Here is a 22,057-nt window from a genome sequence, read left to right on the forward strand (position 1 = left end):
TGTGCTCAATTCCTTATCTTAAAAGTTCCATAGCCCAACGTGGGGCTCGAACCCACGACCCTGAGATTAAGAGTCTCATGCTCTACCGAACTGAGCTAGCCGGGCTTCTGCCACCTATACATCACATCACGGGAGAAACCTCAGATTGAAAGAAAAAGGGGTCATGAGAAGTAAAACACTTCAGTGCTAAAACAACGTAGGTCTGAGGAAATGATCCGATTACAGAGAAGGTTTTACCCTAAACTTTTCATCACGTTCCGTGAGTTAAGCCAGCCAGAACCATGTTGCCTAACTCTTTCGCAAGCAGATCAAGCACATCCATGCTATGCATTGGTTACGGATCCATCTTTTGTAGTTTTCAATCCTATTTTTGCTATATAATCTAGCCGGGCTTCTTCCACCAAAAAATCACATCACACGAGAAACCTCAGATTGAAAAAAATAGGGGTCATGAGAAGTAAAACACTTCAGTACTCAAACAATCTAGGTCTGATGAAATTATCCGATTACAGAGAAGGTTTTACCCTAAACTTTTCATCACGTTCCGTGAGTTAAGCCAGCCAGAACCATGTTGCCTAACTCTTTTGCCAGCAGATCAAGCACATCCATGCTATGCATTGGTTACGGATCCATCTTTTGTAGTTTTTAATCCTATTATGCTTGTGCGCAATTCATAATCTTAAAAGTTCCATAGCCCAACGTGGGGCTCGAACCCACGACCCTGAGATTAAGAGTCTTGAACTCTACCGAACTGAGCTAGCCGGGCTTCTGCCGCCAATACATCACATCACAGGAGAAACCTCAGATTGAAAGAAAAAGGGGTAATGAGAAGTAAAACACTTCAGTGCTAAAACAATCTAGGTCTGAGGAAATGATCAGATTACAGAGAACGTTTTACCCTAAACTTTTCATCACGTTCCGTGAGTTAAGCCAGCCAGAACCATGTTGCCTAACTCTTCTGCCAGCAGATCAAGCACATCCATGCTATGCATTGGTTAGGGATCCATCTTTTGTAGTTTTCAATCCTATTATGCTTGTGCGCAATTCCTTATCTTAAAAGTTCCATAGCCCAACGTGGGGCTCGAACCCACGACCCTGAGATTAAGAGTCTCATGCTCTACCGAACTGAGCTAGCCGGGCTTCTTCCACCAATACATCACATCACACGAGAAACCTCAGATTGAAAGAAATAGGTGTCATGAGAAGTAAAACACTTCAGTGCTAAAACAACCTAGGTCTGAGGAAATGATCCGATTACAGAGAAGGTTTTACCCTAAACTTTTCGTCAAATATTCCGTGAGTTAAGCCAGCCAGAACCATGTTGCCTAACTCTTTCGCAAGCAGATCAAGCACATCCATGCTATGCATTGGTTACGGATCCATCTTTTGTAGTTTTCAATCCTATTATGCTTGTGCGCAATTCCTTATCTTAAAAGTTCCATAGCCCAACGTGGGGCTCGAACCCACGACCCTGAGATTAAAAGTCTCATGCTCTACCGAACTGAGCTAGCCGGGCTTCTGCCACCAATACATCACATCACAGGAGAAACGTCAGATTGAAAGAAATAGGTGTCATGAGAAGTAAAACACTTCAGTACTTAAACAACCTAGGTCTGAGGAAATTATCCGATTACAGAGAAGGTTTTACCCTTAACTTTTCATCACGTTCCGTGAGTTAAGCCAGCCAGAACCATGTTGCCTAACTCTTTTGCCAGCAGATCAAGCACATCCATGCTATGCATTGGTTACGGATCCATCTTTTGTAGTTTTCAATCCTATTATGCTTGTGCTCATTTCCTTATCTTAAAAGTTCCATAGCCCAACGTGGGGCTCGAACCCACGACCCTGAGATTAAGAGTCTCATGCTCTACCGAACTGAGCTAGCCGGGCTTCTTCCACCAATACTTCAGTGCTAAAACAACCTACGTCTAAAAACAACCTACGGATCCATCTTTTGTAGTTTTCAATCCTATTATGCTTGTGCTCATTTCCTTATCTTAAAAGTTCCATAGCCCAACGTGGGGCTCGAACCCACGACCCTGAGATTAAGAGTCTTGAACTCTACCGAACTGAGCTAGCCGGGCTTCTTCCACCAATACATCACATCACACGAGAAACCTCAGATTGAAAGAAATAGGTGTCATGAGAAGTAAAACACTTCAGTGCTTAAACAACCTACGTCTGAGGAAATGATCAGATTATAGACAAGGTTTTACCCTAAACTTTTCGTCACATGTTCCGTGAGTTAAGCCAGCCAGAACCATGTTGCCTAACTCTTTCGCAAGCAGATCAAGCACATCCATGATATGCATTGGATACGGATCCATCTTTTGTAGTTTTCAATCCTATTTTTGCTATATAATCTAGCCGGGCTTCTTCCACCAAAAAATCACATCACACGAGAAACCTCAGATTGAAAGAAATAGGTGTCATGAGAAGTAAAACACTTCAGTACTCAAACAATCTAGGTCTGATGAAATTATCCGATTACAGAGAAGGTTTTACCCTAAACTTTTCATCACGTTCCGTGATTTAAGCCAGCCAGAACCATGTTGCCTAACTCTTCTGCCAGCAGATCAAGCACATCCATGCTATGCATTGGTTAGGGATCCATCTTTTGTAGTTTTCAATCCTATTATGCTTGTGCGCAATTCCTTATCTTAAAAGTTCCATAGCCCAACGTGGGGCTCGAACCCACGACCCTGAGATTAAGAGTCTCATGCTCTACCGAACTGAGCTAGCCGGGCTTCTGCCACCAATACATCACATCACAGGAGAAACGTCAGATTGAAAGAAATAGGTGTCATGAGAAGTAAAACACTTCAGTGCTAAAACAACCTACGTCTGAGGAAATGATCAGATTATAGAGAAGGTTTTACCCTAAACTTTTCGTCACATGTTCCGTGAGTTAAGCCAGCCAGAACCATGTTGCCTAACTCTTTCGCAAGCAGATCAAGCACATCCATGATATGCATTGGTTACGGATCCATCTTTTGTAGTTTTCAATCCTATTTTTGCTATATAATCTAGCCGGGCTTCTTCCACCAAAAAATCACATCACACGAGAAACCTCAGATTGAAAGAAATAGGTGTCATGAGAAGTAAAACACTTCAGTACTCAAACAATCTAGGTCTGATGAAATTATCCGATTACAGAGAAGGTTTTACCCTAAACTTTTCATCACGTTCCGTGAGTTAAGCCAGCCAGAACCATGTTGCCTAACTCTTCTGCCAGCAGATCAAGCACATCCATGCTATGCATTGGTTAGGGATCCATCTTTTGTAGTTTTCAATCCTATTATGCTTGTGCGCAATTCCTTATCTTAAAAGTTCCATAGCCCAACGTGGGGCTCGAACCCACGACCCTGAGATTAAGAGTCTCATGCTCTACCGAACTGAGCTATCCGGGCTTCTGCCACCAATACATCACATCAAAGGAGAAACGTCAGATTGAAAGAAATAGGTGTCATGAGAAGTAAAACACTTCAGTGCTACAACAACCTACGTCTGAGGAAATGATCAGATTATAGAGAAGGTTTTACCCTAAACTTTTCGTCACATGTTCCGTGAGTTAAGCCAGCCAGAACCATGTTGCCTAACTCTTTCGCAAGCAGATCAAGCACATCCATGATATGCATTGGTTACGGATCCATCTTTTGTAGTTTTCAATCCTATTTTTGCTATATAATCTAGCCGGGCTTCTTCCACCAAAAAATCACATCACACGAGAAACCTCAGATTGAAAGAAATAGGTGTCATGAGAAGTAAAACACTTCAGTACTCAAACAATCTAGGTCTGATGAAATGATCCGATTACAGAGAAGGTTTTACCCTAAACTTTTCATCACGTTCCGTGAGTTAAGCCAGCCAGAACCATGTTGCCTAACTCTTCTGCCAGCAGATCAAGCACATCCATGCCATGCATTGGTTACGGATCCATCTTTTGTAGTTTTCAATCCTATTATGCTTGTGCGCAATTCCATATCTTCAAAGTTCCATAGCCCAACGTGGGGCTCGAACCCACGACCCTGAGATTAAGAGTCTCATGCTCTACCGAACTGAGCTAGCCGGGCTTCTGCCACCAATACATCACATCACACGAGAAACCTCAGATTGAAAGAAAAAGGGGTCATGAGAAGTAAAACACTTCAGTGCTAAAACAATCTAGGTCTGATGAAATGATCCGATTACAGAGAAGGTTTTACCCTAAACTTTTCATCACGTTCCGTGAGTTAAGCCAGCCAGAACCATGTTGCCTAACTCTTCTGCCAGCAGATCAAGCACATCCATGCTATGCATTGGTTACGGATCCATCTTTTGTAGTTTTTAATCCTATTATGCTTGTGCGCAATTCCTAATCTTAAAAGTTCCATAGCCCAACGTGGGGCTCGAACCCACGACCCTGAGATTAAGAGTCTTGAACTCTACCGAACTGAGCTAGCCGGGCTTCTGCCGCCAATACATCACATCACAGGAGAAACCTCAGATTGAAAGAAAAAGGGGTCATGAGAAGTAAAACACTTCAGTGCTAAAACAATCTAGGTCTGAGGAAATTATCCGATTACAGAGAAGGTTTTACCCTAAACTTTTCATCACGTTCCGTGAGTTAAGCCAGCCAGAACCATGTTGCCTAACTCTTCTGCCAGCAGATCAAGGACATCCATGCTATGCATTGGTTACGGATCCATCTTTTGTAGCTTTCAATCCTATTATGCTTGTGCGCAATTCCTTATCTTAAAAGTTCCATAGCCCAACGTGGGGCTCGAACCCACGACCCTGAGATTAAGAGTCTCATGCTCTACCGAACTGAGCTAGCCGGGCTTCTGCCACCAATACATCACATCACACGAGAAACGTCAGATTGAAAGAAAAAGGGGTCATGAGAAGTAAAACACTTCAGTACTTAAACAACCTAGGTCTGAGGAAATTATCCGATTACAGAGAAGGTTTTACCCTAAACTTTTCATCACGTTCCGTGAGTTAAGCCAGCCAGAACCATGTTGCCTAACTCTTTTGCCAGCAGATCAAGCACATCCATGCTATGCATTGGTTACGGATCCATCTTTTGTAGTTTTTAATCCTGTTATGCTTGTGCGCAATTCCTAATCTTAAAAGTTCCATAGCCCAATGTGGGGCTCGAACCCACGACCCTGAGATTAAGAGTCTCATGCTCTACCGAACTGAGCTAGCCGGGCTTCTGGCGCCAATACATCACATCACAGGAGAAACCTCAGATTGAAAGAAAAAGGGGTCATGAGAAGTAAAACACTTCAGTGCTAAAACAATCTAGGTCTGAGGAAATTATCCGATTACAGAGAAGGTTTTACCCTAAACTTTTCATCACGTTCCGTGAGTTAAGCCAGCCAGAACCATGTTGCCTAACTCTTTTGCCAGCAGATCAAACACATCCATGCTATGCATTGGTTACGGATCCATTTTTTGTAGTTTTTAATCCTATTATGCTTGTGCGCAATTCCTAATCTTAAAAGTTCCATAGCCCAACGTGGGGCTCGAACCCACGACCCTGAGATTAAGAGTCTTGAACTCTACCGAACTGAGCTAGCTGGGCTTCTGCCACCAATACATCACATCACAGGAGAAACCTCAGATTGAAAGAAAAAGGGGTCATGAGAAGTAAAACACTTCAGTGCTAAAACAATCTAGGTCTGAGGAAATGATCAGATTATAGAGAAGGTTTTACCCTAAACTTTTCATCACGTTCCGTGAGTTAAGCCAGCCAGAACCATGTTGCCTAACTCTTCTGCCAGCAGATCAAGCACATCCATGCTATGCATTGGTTACGGATCCATCTTTTGTAGCTTCAATCCTATTATGCTTGTGCGCAATTTCTTATCTTGAAAGTTCCATAGCCCAACGTGGGGCTCGAACCCACGACCCTGAGATTAAGAGTCTCATGCTCTACCGAACTGAGCTAGCCGGGCTTCTTCCACCAATACATCACATCACACGAGAAACCTCAGATTGAAAGAAATAGGTGTCATGAGAAGTAAAACACTTCAGTGCTAAAACAACCTACGTCTGAGGAAATGGTCAGATTATGGAAAAGGTTTTACCCTAAACTTTTCGTCACATGTTCCGTGAGTTAAGCCAGCCAGATCCATGTTGCCTAACTCTTTCGCAAGCAGATCAAGCACATCCATGATATGCATTGGTCACGGATCCATCTTTTGTAGTTTTCAATCCTATTTTTGCTATATAATCTAGCCGGGCTTCTTCCACCAAAAAATCACATCACACGAGAAACCTCAGATTGAAAGAAATAGGTGTCATGAGAAGTAGAACACTTCAGTACTCAAACAATCTAGGTCTGATGAAATGATCCGATTACAGAGAAGGTTTTACCCTAAACTTTTCATCACGTTCCGTGAGTTAAGCCAGCCAGAACCATGTTGCCTAACTCTTCTGCCAGCAGATCAAGCACATCCATGCAATGCATTGGTTACGGATCCATCTTTTGTAGTTTTCAATCCTATTATGCTTGTGCGCAATTCCTTATCTTCAAAGTTCCATAGCCCAACGTGGGGCTCGAACCCACGACCCTGAGATTAAGAGTCTCATGCTCTACCGAACTGAGCTAGCCGGGCTTCTGCCACAAATACATCACATCACAGTAGAAACGTCAGATTGACAGAGAAAGGTGTCATGAGAAGTAAAACACTTCAGTACTTAAACAACCTAGGTCTGAGGAAATTATCCGATTACAGAGAAGGTTTTACCCTAAACTTTTCATCACGTTCCGTGAGTTAAGCCAGCCAGAACCATGTTGCCTAACTCTTTCGCAAGCAGATCAAGCACATCCATGATATGCATTGGATACGGATCCATCTTTTGTAGTTTTCAATCCTATTTTTGCTATATAATCTAGCCGGGCTTCTTCCACCAAAAAATCACATCACACGAGAAACCTCAGATTGAAAGAAATAGGTGTCATGAGAAGTAAAACACTTCAGTACTCAAACAATCTAGGTCTGATGAAATTATCCGATTACAGAGAAGGTTTTACCCTAAACTTTTCATCACGTTCCGTGAGTTAAGCCAGCCAGAACCATGTTGCCTAACTCTTCTGCCAGCAGATCAAGCACATCCATGCTATGCATTGGTTAGGGATCCATCTTTTGTAGTTTTCAATCCTCTTATGCTTGTGCGCAATTCCTTTTCTTAAAAGTTCCATAGCCCAACGTGGGGCTCGAACCCACGACCCTGAGATTAAAAGTCTCATGCTCTACCGAACTGAGCTAGCCGGGCTTCTGCCACCAATACATCACATCACAGGAGAAACGTCAGATTGAAAGAAATAGGTGTCATGAGAAGTAAAACACTTCAGTACTTAAACAATTTAGGTCTGAGGAAATTATCCGATTACAGAGAAGGTTTTACCCTAAACTTTTCATCACGTTCCGTGAGTTAAGCCAGCCAGAACCATGTTGCCTAACTCTTTTGCCAGCAGATCAAGCACATCCATGCTATGCATTGGTTAGGGATCCATCTTTTGTAGTTTTCAATCCTATTATGCTTGTGCTCATTTCCTTATCTTAAAAGTTCCATAGCCCAACGTGGGGCTCGAACCCACGACCCTGAGATTAAGAGTCTTGAACTCTACCGAACTGAGCTAGCCGGGCTTCTGCCGCCAATACATCACATCACAGGAGAAACCTCAGATTGAAAGAAAAAGGTGTCATGAGAAGTAAAACACTTCAGTGCTAAAACAATCTAGGTCTGAGGAAATTATCCGATTACAGAGAAGGTTTTACCCTAAACTTTTCATCACGTTCCGTGAGTTAAGCCAGCCAGAACCATGTTGCCTAACTCTTTTGCCAGCAGATCAAGCACATCCATGATATGCATTGGTCACGGATCCATCTTTTGTAGTTTTCAATCCTATTTTTGCTATATAATCTAGCCGGGCTTCTTCCACCAAAAAATCACATCACACGAGAAACCTCAGATTGAAAGAAATAGGTGTCATGAGAAGTAGAACACTTCAGTACTCAAACAATCTAGGTCTGATGAAATGATCCGATTACAGAGAAGGTTTTACCCTAAACTTTTCATCACGTTCCTTGAGTTAAGCCAGCCAGAACCATGTTGCCTAACTCTTCTGCCAGCAGATCAAGCACATCCATGCCATGCATTGGTTACGGATCCATCTTTTGTAGTTTTCAATCCTATTATGCTTGTGCGCAATTCCTTATCTTAAAAGTTCCATAGCCCAACGTGGGGCTCGAACCCACGACCCTGAGATTAAGAGTCTTGAACTCTACCGAACTGAGCTAGCTGGGCTTCTGCCACCAATACATCACATCACAGGAGAAACCTCAGATTGAAAGAAAAAGGGGTCATGAGAAGTAAAACACTTCAGTGCTAAAACAACCTACGTCTGAGGAAATGATCAGATTATAGAGAAGGTTTTACCCTAAACTTTTCGTCACATGTTCCGTGAGTTAAGCCAGCCAGAACCATGTTGCCTAACTCTTTCGCAAGCAGATCAAGCACATCCATGCAATGCATTGGTTACGGATCCATCTTTTGTAGTTTTCAATCCTATTATGCTTGTGCGCAATTCCTTATCTTCAAAGTTCCATAGCCCAACGTGGGGCTCGAACCCACGACCCTGAGATTAAGAGTCTCATGCTCTACCGAACTGAGCTAGCCGGGCTTCTGCCACAAATACATCACATCACAGTAGAAACGTCAGATTGACAGAGAAAGGTGTCATGAGAAGTAAAACACTTCAGTACTTAAACAACCTAGGTCTGAGGAAATTATCCGATTACAGAGAAGGTTTTACCCTAAACTTTTCATCACGTTCCGTGAGTTAAGCCAGCCAGAACCATGTTGCCTAACTCTTTCGCAAGCAGATCAAGCACATCCATGATATGCATTGGATACGGATCCATCTTTTGTAGTTTTCAATCCTATTTTTGCTATATAATCTAGCCGGGCTTCTTCCACCAAAAAATCACATCACACGAGAAACCTCAGATTGAAAGAAATAGGTGTCATGAGAAGTAAAACACTTCAGTACTCAAACAATCTAGGTCTGATGAAATTATCCGATTACAGAGAAGGTTTTACCCTAAACTTTTCATCACGTTCCGTGAGTTAAGCCAGCCAGAACCATGTTGCCTAACTCTTCTGCCAGCAGATCAAGCACATCCATGCTATGCATTGGTTAGGGATCCATCTTTTGTAGTTTTCAATCCTCTTATGCTTGTGCGCAATTCCTTTTCTTAAAAGTTCCATAGCCCAACGTGGGGCTCGAACCCACGACCCTGAGATTAAGAGTCTTGAACTCTACCGAACTGAGCTAGCTGGGCTTCTGCCACCAATACATCACATCACAGGAGAAACCTCAGATTGAAAGAAAAAGGGGTCATGAGAAGTAAAACACTTCAGTGCTAAAACAACCTACGTCTGAGGAAATGATCAGATTATAGAGAAGGTTTTACCCTAAACTTTTCTTCACATGTTCCGTGAGTTAAGCCAGCCAGAACCATGTTGCCTAACTCTTTCGCAAGCAGATCAAGCACATCCATGCAATGCATTGGTTACGGATCCATCTTTTGTAGTTTTCAATCCTATTATGCTTGTGCGCAATTCCTTATCTTCAAAGTTCCATAGCCCAACGTGGGGCTCGAACCCACGACCCTGAGATTAAGAGTCTCATGCTCTACCGAACTGAGCTAGCCGGGCTTCTGCCACAAATACATCACATCACAGTAGAAACGTCAGATTGACAGAGAAAGGTGTCATGAGAAGTAAAACACTTCAGTACTTAAACAACCTAGGTCTGAGGAAATTATCCGATTACAGAGAAGGTTTTACCCTAAACTTTTCATCACGTTCCGTGAGTTAAGCCAGCCAGAACCATGTTGCCTAACTCTTTCGCAAGCAGATCAAGCACATCCATGATATGCATTGGATACGGATCCATCTTTTGTAGTTTTCAATCCTATTTTTGCTATATAATCTAGCCGGGCTTCTTCCACCAAAAAATCACATCACACGAGAAACCTCAGATTGAAAGAAATAGGTGTCATGAGAAGTAAAACACTTCAGTACTCAAACAATCTAGGTCTGATGAAATTATCCGATTACAGAGAAGGTTTTACCCTAAACTTTTCATCACGTTCCGTGAGTTAAGCCAGCCAGAACCATGTTGCCTAACTCTTCTGCCAGCAGATCAAGCACATCCATGCTATGCATTGGTTAGGGATCCATCTTTTGTAGTTTTCAATCCTCTTATGCTTGTGCGCAATTCCTTTTCTTAAAAGTTCCATAGCCCAACGTGGGGCTCGAACCCACGACCCTGAGATTAAAAGTCTCATGCTCTACCGAACTGAGCTAGCCGGGCTTCTGCCACCAATACATCACATCACAGGAGAAACGTCAGATTGAAAGAAATAGGTGTCATGAGAAGTAAAACACTTCAGTACTTAAACAATTTAGGTCTGAGGAAATTATCCGATTACAGAGAAGGTTTTACCCTAAACTTTTCATCACGTTCCGTGAGTTAAGCCAGCCAGAACCATGTTGCCTAACTCTTTTGCCAGCAGATCAAGCACATCCATGCTATGCATTGGTTAGGGATCCATCTTTTGTAGTTTTCAATCCTATTATGCTTGTGCTCATTTCCTTATCTTAAAAGTTCCATAGCCCAACGTGGGGCTCGAACCCACGACCCTGAGATTAAGAGTCTCATGCTCTACCGAACTGAGCTAGCCGGGCTTCTTCCACCAATACATCACATCACACGAGAAACCTCAGATTGAAAGAAATAGGTGTCATGAGAAGTAAAACACTTCAGTGCTAAAACAACCTACGTCTGAGGAAATTATCAGATTATAGAGAAGGTTTTACCCTAAACTTTTCGTCACATGTTCCGTGAGTTAAGCCAGCCAGAACCATGTTGCCTAACTCTTTCGCAAGCAGATCAAGCACATCCATGATATGCATTGGTTACGGATCCATCTTTTGTAGTTTTCAATCCTATTTTTGCTATATAATCTAGCCGGGCTTCTTCCACCAAAAAATCACATCACACGAGAAACCTCAGATTGAAAGAAATAGGTGTCATGAGAAGTAAAACACTTCAGTACTCAAACAATCTAGGTCTGATGAAATGATCCGATTACAGAGAAGGTTTTACCCTAAACTTTTCATCACGTTCCGTGAGTTAAGCCAGCCAGAACCATGTTGCCTAACTCTTCTGCCAGCAGATCAAGCACATCCATGCCATGCATTGGTTACGGATCCATCTTTTGTAGTTTTAAATCCTATTATGCTTGTGCGCAATTCCTTATCTTCAAAGTTCCATAGCCCAACGTGGGGCTCGAACCCACGACCCTGAGATTAAGAGTCTCATGCTCTACCGAACTGAGCTAGCCGGGCTTCTGCCACAAATACATCACATCACAGTAGAAACGTCAGATTGACAGAGAAAGGTGTCATGAGAAGTAAAACACTTCAGTACTTAAACAACCTAGGTCTGAGGAAATTATCCGACTACAGAGAAGGTTTTACCCTAAACTTTTCATTAAGCCAGCCAGAACCATGTTGCCTAACTCTTCTGCCAGCAGATCAAGCACATCCATGCCATGCATTGGTTACGGATCCATCTTTTGTAGTTTTCAATCCTATTATGCTTGTGCGCAATTCCTTATCTTCAAAGTTCCATAGCCCAACGTGGGGCTCGAACCCACGACCCTGAGATTAAGAGTCTCATGCTCTACCGAACTGAGCTAGCCGGGCTTCTGCCACAAATACATCACATCACAGTAGAAACGTCAGATTGACAGAGAAAGGTGTCATGAGAAGTAAAACACTTCAGTACTTAAACAACCTAGGTCTGAGGAAATTATCCGATTACAGAGAAGGTTTTACCCTAAACTTTTCATCACGTTCCGTGAGTTAAGCCAGCCAGAACCATGTTGCCTAACTCTTTTGCCAGCAGATCAAGCACATCCATTGGTTACGGATCCATCTTTTGTAGTTTTCAATCCTATTATGCTTGTGCGCAATTCCTTATCTTAAAAGTTCCATAGCCCAACGTGGGGCTCGAACCCACGACCCTGAGATTAAGAGTCTCATGCTCTACCGAACTGAGCTAGCCGGGCTTCTGCCACCAATACATCACATCACAGGAGAAACGTCAGATTGAAAGAAATAGGTGTCATGAGAAGTAAAACACTTCAGTGCTAAAACAACCTACGTCTGAGGAAATGATCAGATTATAGAGAAGGTTTTACCCTAAACTTTTCGTCACATGTTCCGTGAGTTAAGCCAGCCAGAACCATGTTGCCTAACTCTTTCGCAAGCAGATCAAGCACATCCATGCAATGCATTGGTTACGGATCCATCTTTTGTAGTTTTCAATCCGAGCACATACCTCTGCCAGAGCTAACTCACCATGTTAAAGTGAAAAAAGTTAATTCCTGGATCCACCAGAAATCCAAACTTGTATTTGGATCTGCTGCAAAATGTAAACACTCATTGATATCAATCCCCTAACATGCTTTTTTTCCCCCATCAATATAGAAAAAATATTATCCGAGAAGTGTTTTTATCAATCGCCTTTCTGCACGAACAGAACCTCGCAAAGCTTTTGACAAAACAACAACAACAATAATAATAATAACTAGGGCTACGTTGTAGCACTAACGGGCCCGAGCACACGCGCGTTTCAAGTCTGTCGCGGTCGGGGAAGAGAGAGCGTTCGATGACCAAGCCCTCCTCTCCGCGTTGCATGTGTCTTGAGCTCTGCGGCAAGAAGAAACGCTTCACTTCCTGTAGCCAGCCGGTGACGCTGTGATTTTAAGTCATGATTACTTTGTAGATGTCATCAGGTGGATACTCTTGTTTTACCTGGCTAGTTTGGATTCAATTGAACCAAATATGTCTGAGATACAGAAGCGTGTGTTTTGATGGCGTGTAATCAAACTTTGACGCCGGGCCGCAGTCACACAGTGTAACGTACATGTTAAATATTCCTTTTTATCCTTAATCATGAACTACCCCCCCCTGCCCCCTCTTCACACCTCTCCTGGCCAGCCCCCCCTCCCCCTCCCCTCCTCAGCCTGCCACCTTCGACACCTGACCCCCACCAGCCAACCCCCACCCCATCTCCAGATCATCATCCCCCCTTGAGACTCTCACCACTCCTCACCCCCACACCCCCACCACAGTCATCCTCCACCCCCCTCTCTATAACATATGATCAGGTGAGAAGCCAACTCAAGAAGATCAAGGCAAGGAAGGCCCCGGGCCCGGATGGTATCAGCCCAAGACTGCTCAAGGACTGTGCTGACCAGCTCTGTGGTGTGATCAGGCATTTGTTCAACCTAAGCTTGAGCCTGGAGAAAGTCCCAGCCCTGTGGAAGACCTCCTGTGTGGTCCCGGTGCCGAAGACGCCGCGCCCCAAGGAGCCTAACCACTTCAGGCCAGTTGCCCTGACTTCTCACCTGATGAAGACGATGGAGAGGATTATCCTGAGACACCTACGACTGCTGGTGGGCTCACAGCTGGACCCCCTGCAGTTTGCTTACCAGCCTGGGATTGGGGTGGATGACTCAGTTACCTACCTGCTGCACAGATCCCTGCTACACCTGGAGGACAGCAGGAACACTGTGAGGGTCATGTTTTTGACTTCTCAAGTGCATTCAACACCATCCAGCCTTCACTGCTCAAAGTGAAGATGGAGAACGTGGGAGTGGACCAACACCTGGCTGCATGGACAACGGATTACCTCACCAAGAGACCACAGTATGTGAGGCTCCATCACTGTGTGTCTGACGTGGTGCTCTGCAGCACAGGTGCCCCTCAGGGTACGGTGCTCTCCCCTTTCCTCTTCACCCTCTACACCTCCGACTTCACCCACAACACCACCCACTGCCACATCCAGAAGTTCTCAGATGACACAGCCATCGTTGGATGTGTTCCTGAGGGGAATGACCTGGAGTACAGGGCGGTCATCACAGACTTCGTCAGCTGGAGTGAGCTCAACCAGCTTCAGCTGAACACCAGCAAGACGAAGGAGATGATCGTGAACTTCTGGAAAAAAGCATCCAACTTAACACCAGTGAACATCCAGGGATTGGACATAGAGGTGGTGGAGAACTACAAATTCCTGGGTGTTCACCTCAACAACAAACTGGACTGGTCCGACAACACACATGCCCTCTATAAGAAGGGCCAGAGCCGCCTCCACCTGCTGAGGAGGCTGAGGTCCTTCGGAGTGTGCAGGGCTCTCCTCAGGACTTTTTATGACTCTGTGGTGGCTTCAGCAATCTTCTACGCTGTGGTCTGCTGGAGGGGGGGTAGCACGGACAGAGACAGGAGCAGGCTCAACAGACTGATAAGAAGAGCGAGCTCTGTCCTGGACTGTCCTCTGGACTCCATTGAGGAAGTGGGGGATAGTAGGATGTTAGCCAAGCTGGCGTCCATCATGGGCAACACCTCTCACCCCCTACATGACAATGTGGGGTCCCTGAGCAGCTCCTTCAGCAGCAGACTGTTACACCCACGGTGTAAGAAGGAGAGGTTCCGCAGGTCCTTCATCCCGGCTGCAGTCAGGCTCTACAACACCAGCACCACCTGATAATGTTGTAGTCCCTGTCTATTATCTTTATCTCCACTCAACCTCTCACCATAGCTGTATTTGTATTTTTATTTTTCTTATTTTTTTTTTATTTTTTTACTCAGATCACTACTATGCACAATAATATTCAACACTTTACATCTATATTTATATCATGGTCACTTATAATGGTTACATTGCAATATTTATATTTTCCTTTATACTATCTTGTAGTATTATTTATATTATGGTCACTTACTTTTAATTATTTTTTCTGTATCATGGTCACTACTGTTGCAATATAACTTATAATACTTTTGTTTTCATTACAATAACACTTACATCATTCCACTTTCTCCCCAGTACCTGCTTTTGCACAGTGTCTGTTTTGCAGGTTGTTTTTTGTTTTTGTTTTCTGTATATTTTTACTCTCATTATGTGTAGTTTAGTAGTGTATATATTTTGATCTTTCTTTTTTATTGTTGCTTCGGCACTGTTATTTAAATTCTGTTTTTCTCTTTTTTGCTGTAACAAGTGAATTTCCCCGTTGTGTGGATAAATAAAGAAATCTAATCTAATCTAATCTAATCTAAAGTTATCTAACAACATTAATTGTCAAACATCTATAAATATAAATTAGTTTCAAACACATTCAAACTGTCTGAATGACCTCTATCCCTGGGAAAGAAGATGTGTTCCTTGATCAAACCATGGTCTTTGCTGCCGTCTAGTGTCTTAATAGTGTAGGTTCAGCTTAGAATTTGAGTCTTTATTCGATGGAAACTTTGACGCAACGCCACGGTCACACGGTGTAACGAAAACGTGAGCTTTTGATAACTTTAGATGTCCACATTGTTGTGATGACACTAGTATAGTTTCACTTGGTTGTGCAAAGTGGATGAGGAGGAATCCTTTGAAGTGTAAGACGTACCAAAAACAAGACATTTCCTGTTGCCACCAGGGGGCGCTGTGCTTTTAAGTGACGATTTCTGTGTTGATGTCTTCAGGTCGCGACTCTTGTCTTATGTGTGTAGTTTGGACTCGATTGGACCAAATATGTCCGAGATACAGCCGCCCGTGTTTTGATGGCGTTTAATCAAACTTTGACGCCACGCCACGGTCACAGGCTCTGACGAAAAGTTGATTTTTTTGATAACTTTAGTACTCCATATTGTTGTCACGACACTTGTCTAAATTTTAAGTTGATCCGATGAAAGCCCTACGACAAGTACATCAAAGTAAAAACGTGGAATATCGCCAAAATGGCGACTAAATCCAAAATGGCGGGCTTCCTGTTGCTTTTTTCATAACGCACTGAGAGGCTTTATTGTGCGTCTGGTCACGATACGCAACTGGGTATTTTTTTCGTGAGGATCGGTGAATGCTAAATGAGGGGCTTTTCTGTAGGTGGCGCTGTTGAGCTATTTTGCCACGCCCATTTCCAAATCCTCAAGAATACGTAAATTTTCACCGCCTTCTAATTTACTGCAAAGTTTAAAACATTTTTGAGCACGTTAAAGCCCTCAAAAAGCCAATCACTTTGTATGAAGAAAAATAATAATAAAAAATAATAATAATAATCTTTTCAATTTCAATAGGGCCTCCCACCGGAGGTGCTCGGGCCCTAATAATAATAATAATACAAAAACAGCAATAAAATGATTAAGATGCAACAACAAAAAACTAATTGCAGACTTAAAGGGAATAAAAGCAACACAAAACAGGAATAAATCAAATGTGTTCTCATGTTTGTGTCGAAATTTGTCCGCAAAGGGAGATTTTCAAAGTTTAGGAGGAATAGCATCAAAAGCACTGTCTTCCTTAGTTTAAAGTTTAAGAGTAGGAAACAACCACCAGATCGTCGTTGGAGGACATGCAAGGAGTGTGATGACATGGGGAGAAACTCTACAGTGCAACTACAAAGAGGGCATGATGCTTATGACAGATTTGCGACAAGGAAAGTGATACTTTTGTGCCTTAAACATTATTTGGCAAGTAATTAAAGTTTGTGGGAGCATCAACTGGTGTGCAGACACTTCTTTTCGCCGAGATTTCTGTGTTTCATGAGTCACTTTTACACCTAATGGTTAGTTTAGTTAAAGTGGTTTTTAAAGTGGGGGGCGCGAACAGTCTCCAGGGGGGCGTGATGTCACAGATGGAGAAAAAAAATAAATAATATTAATTATTTTTTTTTTATTTAAAAAAAATGACCACTGACCTGTCACTGGTTAGTGAAAGCTCCCTTAGTGGCGTAATGCAAGGGGCTTGACTGACATAAAAACAAATCAAATGCTGTTTCGTTCCTGATCCACCAATCAAAAGAGGAGTGTTATCATTTGAACGCGAGTTGCACGTACGCTTCCGAGAATAAAAGTAACCGCAGGCATGGTCAGCACTCACCCTCACTGAGACGACACCCTGCAGAGTTTGTGCGATTGCTCTTGTTTCCTCTATCATTCAGATATTAATTTCTTTATAAACAGTCTTTTTAAAGACTCACTCCTTCCTTAGTAATACCTTCCTGCACGTGCAGTAGGCCTATTCGTAGCCTAATCTAAGGAGTAATTTGCTCCACAGTCTCTTTAGAAAGCTTGTAGCCCCAAGAGTTAGCCTTCTAGCCAGCTAACGTCTTTCAACTGCAGCTAGCCCTTTTCTCCTTAACACCTACCTTTACATCTTCAATCATCCGCCGAGACCACAACGTTGCAATTAGAACTTTATTAACTTCACACACACTGTGTAATATAAGAATAATTGTCTGTGTTGGCCTAACAATAACAATAGCCTAACCTTGACACGTCAGGCCTATCAATAACAATATGCTATCTATCTATCTATCTATCTATCTTTATATGGTGGTGTAGTTGAGGGCGGCGGTGACGGGTGACGGGCGGCGGGGGGGCCAAGCTTGCAAAAGTTTGAGAACCCCTACTGTGGAGCAATATCAGTAATTTAGTAAAAACAGCGACATTACATGGAATGACAAGAAACTGTTTCGGTTGGTTATTCTAGACCCATAGAGCCAAATCTCACGAATATTAATATTATTGGAGGGATGACCAATACATTAATCAAACTCTTATGTCCATTATGTTCTTAGTATCAAAGGTTCATCAGGATGAGGAAATTTTTCATAAAGTGCAGTGTAACTCTTGTGTATTTCTGTGTGTGTTGTAAGATAGAAGAGAGATTTAGAGAGTACAATTAATGTTCAAAGAATGCATAGAGAACAGCTTGTCTGCAACCCCCCCCACGCTTATTTCCCTTTGATGCTCAGGCATATATGTGTGCGCACACACACACACACACACACACACACACACACACACACACACCCACACAGGCCACAGCCAGAACCCTAAAATTAATAGGGTCTGTTTCATTTTAGTGTCGTGACCTAAGGCTATATTCAAAACAATGATACAGGTTCTCTTTTCACTAATGAAGGAGAGGCTGTTAATTTCAAGGAGAGTCAAATAATATTAAAAAAAATAAAAAAGCATGGGTGTTGAAAAATAAATTACTCTGAGAGCTGTGATTTCTTTCAGTGTTTCTGCTGTGCCGCAAAAACAGCCTTTCACTTTAAGTGAATAAAAGCGGTTTGGTGTCTCCTTGCATATTGACATGTCCACAGTGTTGTTGCCCAATCTGATTTCAGTCTCACCTCTGTTGACAGACAGTTTAACTCACATTTTTAAAGTCTAAAGTGACAAATAGGGACATGCAGAAAACTGATGGGCTTCTGGTTGTAGCCAACTTTAGAAGTGTTTCATTTGGTTAAGGATATTAATGTTCCTTCCACTCATCAAAACAATGCCTCAGCTCGAATATTCTTTCTATTAGAACAATGAGGATGCGTTGTTGATTTGACAATTTGTAAATATGTTGAAACTAAAAATATCTGTAAAATGGTCAGACTTTATATTTGTTTCCACTAGAGCATCTGCTCATGCGGGTTACATTAAGATTCTGATCTGGGTTATTTCAGCAAAGTGGCACTCATGCTAACCAAAACCAATGTGCTGTTGTTGTATAACCTAACCTCAGAAAATATTCAAACCATGGTTTCTGGTGTGACTGTTGACTTGTCATCCACCCCAACCACCAACGAGGTGAACAGTTACATTGCTATCCAATAATTGTGTAATCACTCTGTTCTTTCTATTATTGTTCATTCACATGCAGCTAGTTTTAAGCTACTTAAACACATATAAATGGTGGTATGTTGTAGAAGGATGATTTTAGTCTTAGTAAGTACAGACATAATGATGTGACTTTGACTATTTAACCAAGATTGCCATTGTTTGATTTGATATATGCATTAGTTGTTCCGAGCTGATTGTTTATACAATGAAGATACACTCAAAACGATTCTTCATTTGGTTGATTAAAATAATATCTGGTTCATGCTGAATTTGTTCTACAACTGGAAAGTGCTAGTCAAAGCTATGTACCGATTTATATTGCGAACCCCTGCAGGCCTCAGCCCAACTGCAGTTGTGAACCAACACCTTCGTTGTGGAGGGAAATCTGTGGGATCAATTCATAGCATGATTCAAGAGGAGGATACTGTTTTCAGAATCAAATGGCTTACAGCAGCAGCAAGTTGTAAAAGTGGAGTTCGGACACATTTGTGTAAAGGAACCTTCTTAGTTACCAACAACAACACTCTCTATGTTGTCTCTCTATTGCTAGGAAGTTATTTAAGACTACTTTGAGTGTTCTGTGTTCAAAGCAGCTACACCCCTATTATAGAACAATTCATTTGATTCCAACCAGGAGAGAATTTCAACATACACTGAGCATTGGCACAACACAGCAAAACTGGGGAATGTGGTTCATTTTCATCCACGTGATTTCAGTCCAGGCTGAGACGAGATGGAGACAAGAAAGAGAAAAGACGGCAAGAAATGATGACAGTAAAGTGGGAAATGTTGCGTACTTACTTTAGGATGTTGGAGAAGTGGATGAGGCACCTGGATGTGTCTTCAGTTGTATGTCAAACTGTGGAAACACACAAAGATCCAAATGTAAACAGAGAGTTGGATAACAAGGCAAAATTTGATCGGTGAGGCCCTCTGAGTGCTATGTGGACACCTTTATTTGTTATTAAGATTTTGTATATTCACTGTGTGTTTGTCTGCATTGTGTGTACAGTGTACATGTAATTGAGGTTCCCTGTAAACATAAGAATGTCCTGATAACAGCAGCTTATTCCGTTCTCCTCCTTCTACTTCCCTTCAACAACATTTCTATTCATTTGGCTATTATCTTCTGTTAGCAGACCTTTATTATTTCATAATTACCATTAACTTGCATTTGTGGTTCCCAGTGATTTTTCCCTTCCACTATCGCTTATCTACGGTGGCCCTGCAAGCTCAATGCAGTGCACAAGCAAAGTGAGAAAACATCCTCATCAATTTCACAACACAACACATTACAGAAACGCGCAGCAAATACAGAAATGCGCAGCAAATACAGAAAACGACAACGGAAGTGTTTCCAGAGGACACCTAAAAGTGATGGACACGTCCGCTTGTTGTTGCTGCCGCAGTTTGGAGTTGTTACAGTCGGTGTCCGTCAGTGATCTTGGAAAATTTGCTAAACTGTAAACGTTTTTGGTTTATTTTTCATAAATAATAAACTTTCTTACTGCAGATGTCGACTGTTAACCCTCAGAGAAAAAGTGGACATGCAGAAATACGTATTTTTGTGTCACATAAATAAATTATAGCAAGTGTAACTTTACTAGAATAGACAGAGCATAGAGAACCTGAGGCTAATGTCCACCACCTATTTCCTAAGCTGAAATGATTATGATCTGATGAATTTTAAATTAATAAACTTTTATTTTTACCATTTAAAAGTCTGTTATGGAGTTAACCTGGCACATGTATGACTTTACATATCTGTGTATTTGTGTTGAATGTTCCTCTAGGATGTCCAACATAAGACACAACTGGAATCCAACCAGACTGAACACTGAGAGTCATCACTTCAACACTGACTCCAGGTACAGACCTTTTTCGTAACTTACAAACAATCAAAGCAAAGTATTGCACATAACACATAATGCATTAAATAATATATGCAATACTTTTATGTTTCCTGTCATTTTATTAGCTACGGACGAGCCTGAAGGACACAGCTGTGCTGACCGTGTTCTGTCTGCTATGGCAAAGAAGAAAAATAAAACACTGGGTTTTTATCTAAAGTGTATCAAATCAGAAAATAAAAGATAAACATTGTTCTGATAAGTGTTAATTTTTTTAACCAACCATAATGAATATAGAAATTAACTCTATTATCCAGAACACTTAGCAATGACTTCCAACTCTAAACAGTTGCAGGTCATCTTTAGTTAAGGGAGGAAAACACAAATTGTTGTGCAGATGAAGATGGGACAGGCCGTCCTCATGTTGACCAGCCTGAAGCTACCGATCTCCACCATGTTGGTGCTGAGGACATCAGGTGCTGCAGTGCTTCATCTAATGAAAAGAAGAAACTCACTGTTAAAGAATGTTTTATGTTGTGTATGTTACAGCAAAGACTGGTTCTTACAATTTCTTCTGTGTTCAGCAGGTGAAAGCACCACAGATTTCAGACAGAACTGATGTACTGGGCTCTGGGTTTGTACCCTCATGGTTAAATGCACATATTGTAAGTCGCTTTGGATAAAAGCGTCAGCTAAATGAATTGTAATGTACTGAAAGAAATTAAACATTTTACAAATAGATTAAATGTCTTTCTACCTCATCTGTAATATTCAAGGTGATAATCTCCCACAGAGCTGTTGTTAATAGTGCACATAAAGTCTCTGCACTTTTCTCAGTGTGAAAACATAATCATATAATAAATATGAGAACCGTTTACAACACTGGTGTGTGGAGATTTTAATCTTATAAAATTACATAACAGGCTAAATAAATGAGGTGGTAATAGTAATGCTGGTTTTACCAGCCTGTATCAGAACATTTGTTACCTGCAAATTACACATGTAGCTTAGGATATTAACTTATTAAAATCAAGCAACCAAACACACAACTCTGTAGAAATGTAGTTAATTTGCTTCAATCTGTTAAAAACAAGGTAACTTTTATAACAATTACATATTAAAAACACTTGAGGCATGTAAGCATATGATATTATGATATATATATAATATATAGATATTATATAAAGCAATAGGTTTTGTTTTTGTGTAGTTTCAAGGTTACTTACCTCTAGTGAGTTTGTTCGCGACCATCAGGACGCAGCGCTAGCCGGTAAGCAGCCGCGGGTATCATGTCGCGGGTAGTCTAGCTCCTTAGCCTGAGCTAACCAGGTAACGTTGAGCTCTGCGGGCGTCGCTCAGCTGTCACTCTTCACTGGCGCTCCTCCTCTTTGCCCATTTATTGGTAAGCCAGGAACTAGGAGGAGTCAGCACCAGCAAGATGGTGCCGGGTGAACGCCTACCACTAG

At 42.0% G+C, this 22,057-nt stretch overlaps 19 non-coding genes across 19 annotated transcripts; all 19 read right to left on the reverse strand.

The window, feature by feature from the left end:
- Positions 1–31: 31 nt before the first annotated feature.
- trnak-cuu (transfer RNA lysine (anticodon CUU)) lies at positions 32–105 on the reverse strand. Its single transcript has one exon. It is a non-coding gene; the product is annotated as a tRNA-Lys (tRNA).
- A 961-nt stretch (positions 106–1,066) lies between these two features.
- trnak-cuu (transfer RNA lysine (anticodon CUU)) lies at positions 1,067–1,140 on the reverse strand. The gene has a single exon. It is a non-coding gene; the product is annotated as a tRNA-Lys (tRNA).
- Positions 1,141–1,442: 302 nt separating this feature from the next.
- On the reverse strand, positions 1,443–1,516 carry trnak-uuu (transfer RNA lysine (anticodon UUU)). The gene has a single exon. It is a non-coding gene; the product is annotated as a tRNA-Lys (tRNA).
- Positions 1,517–1,816: 300 nt separating this feature from the next.
- trnak-cuu (transfer RNA lysine (anticodon CUU)) lies at positions 1,817–1,890 on the reverse strand. The gene has a single exon. It is a non-coding gene; the product is annotated as a tRNA-Lys (tRNA).
- Positions 1,891–2,673: 783 nt separating this feature from the next.
- On the reverse strand, positions 2,674–2,747 carry trnak-cuu (transfer RNA lysine (anticodon CUU)). Its single transcript has one exon. It is a non-coding gene; the product is annotated as a tRNA-Lys (tRNA).
- A 589-nt stretch (positions 2,748–3,336) lies between these two features.
- trnak-cuu (transfer RNA lysine (anticodon CUU)) lies at positions 3,337–3,410 on the reverse strand. The gene has a single exon. It is a non-coding gene; the product is annotated as a tRNA-Lys (tRNA).
- Positions 3,411–3,999: 589 nt separating this feature from the next.
- Positions 4,000–4,073, reverse strand: trnak-cuu (transfer RNA lysine (anticodon CUU)). Its single transcript has one exon. It is a non-coding gene; the product is annotated as a tRNA-Lys (tRNA).
- Positions 4,074–4,747: 674 nt separating this feature from the next.
- On the reverse strand, positions 4,748–4,821 carry trnak-cuu (transfer RNA lysine (anticodon CUU)). Its single transcript has one exon. It is a non-coding gene; the product is annotated as a tRNA-Lys (tRNA).
- A 300-nt stretch (positions 4,822–5,121) lies between these two features.
- trnak-cuu (transfer RNA lysine (anticodon CUU)) lies at positions 5,122–5,195 on the reverse strand. The gene has a single exon. It is a non-coding gene; the product is annotated as a tRNA-Lys (tRNA).
- Positions 5,196–5,868: 673 nt separating this feature from the next.
- On the reverse strand, positions 5,869–5,942 carry trnak-cuu (transfer RNA lysine (anticodon CUU)). Its single transcript has one exon. It is a non-coding gene; the product is annotated as a tRNA-Lys (tRNA).
- Positions 5,943–6,531: 589 nt separating this feature from the next.
- trnak-cuu (transfer RNA lysine (anticodon CUU)) lies at positions 6,532–6,605 on the reverse strand. Its single transcript has one exon. It is a non-coding gene; the product is annotated as a tRNA-Lys (tRNA).
- Positions 6,606–7,192: 587 nt separating this feature from the next.
- Positions 7,193–7,266, reverse strand: trnak-uuu (transfer RNA lysine (anticodon UUU)). The gene has a single exon. It is a non-coding gene; the product is annotated as a tRNA-Lys (tRNA).
- A 1,337-nt stretch (positions 7,267–8,603) lies between these two features.
- trnak-cuu (transfer RNA lysine (anticodon CUU)) lies at positions 8,604–8,677 on the reverse strand. The gene has a single exon. It is a non-coding gene; the product is annotated as a tRNA-Lys (tRNA).
- A 963-nt stretch (positions 8,678–9,640) lies between these two features.
- trnak-cuu (transfer RNA lysine (anticodon CUU)) lies at positions 9,641–9,714 on the reverse strand. Its single transcript has one exon. It is a non-coding gene; the product is annotated as a tRNA-Lys (tRNA).
- A 587-nt stretch (positions 9,715–10,301) lies between these two features.
- On the reverse strand, positions 10,302–10,375 carry trnak-uuu (transfer RNA lysine (anticodon UUU)). Its single transcript has one exon. It is a non-coding gene; the product is annotated as a tRNA-Lys (tRNA).
- Positions 10,376–10,675: 300 nt separating this feature from the next.
- trnak-cuu (transfer RNA lysine (anticodon CUU)) lies at positions 10,676–10,749 on the reverse strand. The gene has a single exon. It is a non-coding gene; the product is annotated as a tRNA-Lys (tRNA).
- A 589-nt stretch (positions 10,750–11,338) lies between these two features.
- trnak-cuu (transfer RNA lysine (anticodon CUU)) lies at positions 11,339–11,412 on the reverse strand. The gene has a single exon. It is a non-coding gene; the product is annotated as a tRNA-Lys (tRNA).
- Positions 11,413–11,698: 286 nt separating this feature from the next.
- trnak-cuu (transfer RNA lysine (anticodon CUU)) lies at positions 11,699–11,772 on the reverse strand. Its single transcript has one exon. It is a non-coding gene; the product is annotated as a tRNA-Lys (tRNA).
- Positions 11,773–12,063: 291 nt separating this feature from the next.
- trnak-cuu (transfer RNA lysine (anticodon CUU)) lies at positions 12,064–12,137 on the reverse strand. The gene has a single exon. It is a non-coding gene; the product is annotated as a tRNA-Lys (tRNA).
- Positions 12,138–22,057: the final 9,920 nt, after the last annotated feature.

The sequence above is a fragment of the Limanda limanda genome, chromosome 21, assembly GCF_963576545.1.
Source record: "Limanda limanda chromosome 21, fLimLim1.1, whole genome shotgun sequence".
In the NCBI taxonomy this organism is placed as follows: Eukaryota; Metazoa; Chordata; class Actinopteri; order Pleuronectiformes; family Pleuronectidae; genus Limanda; species Limanda limanda.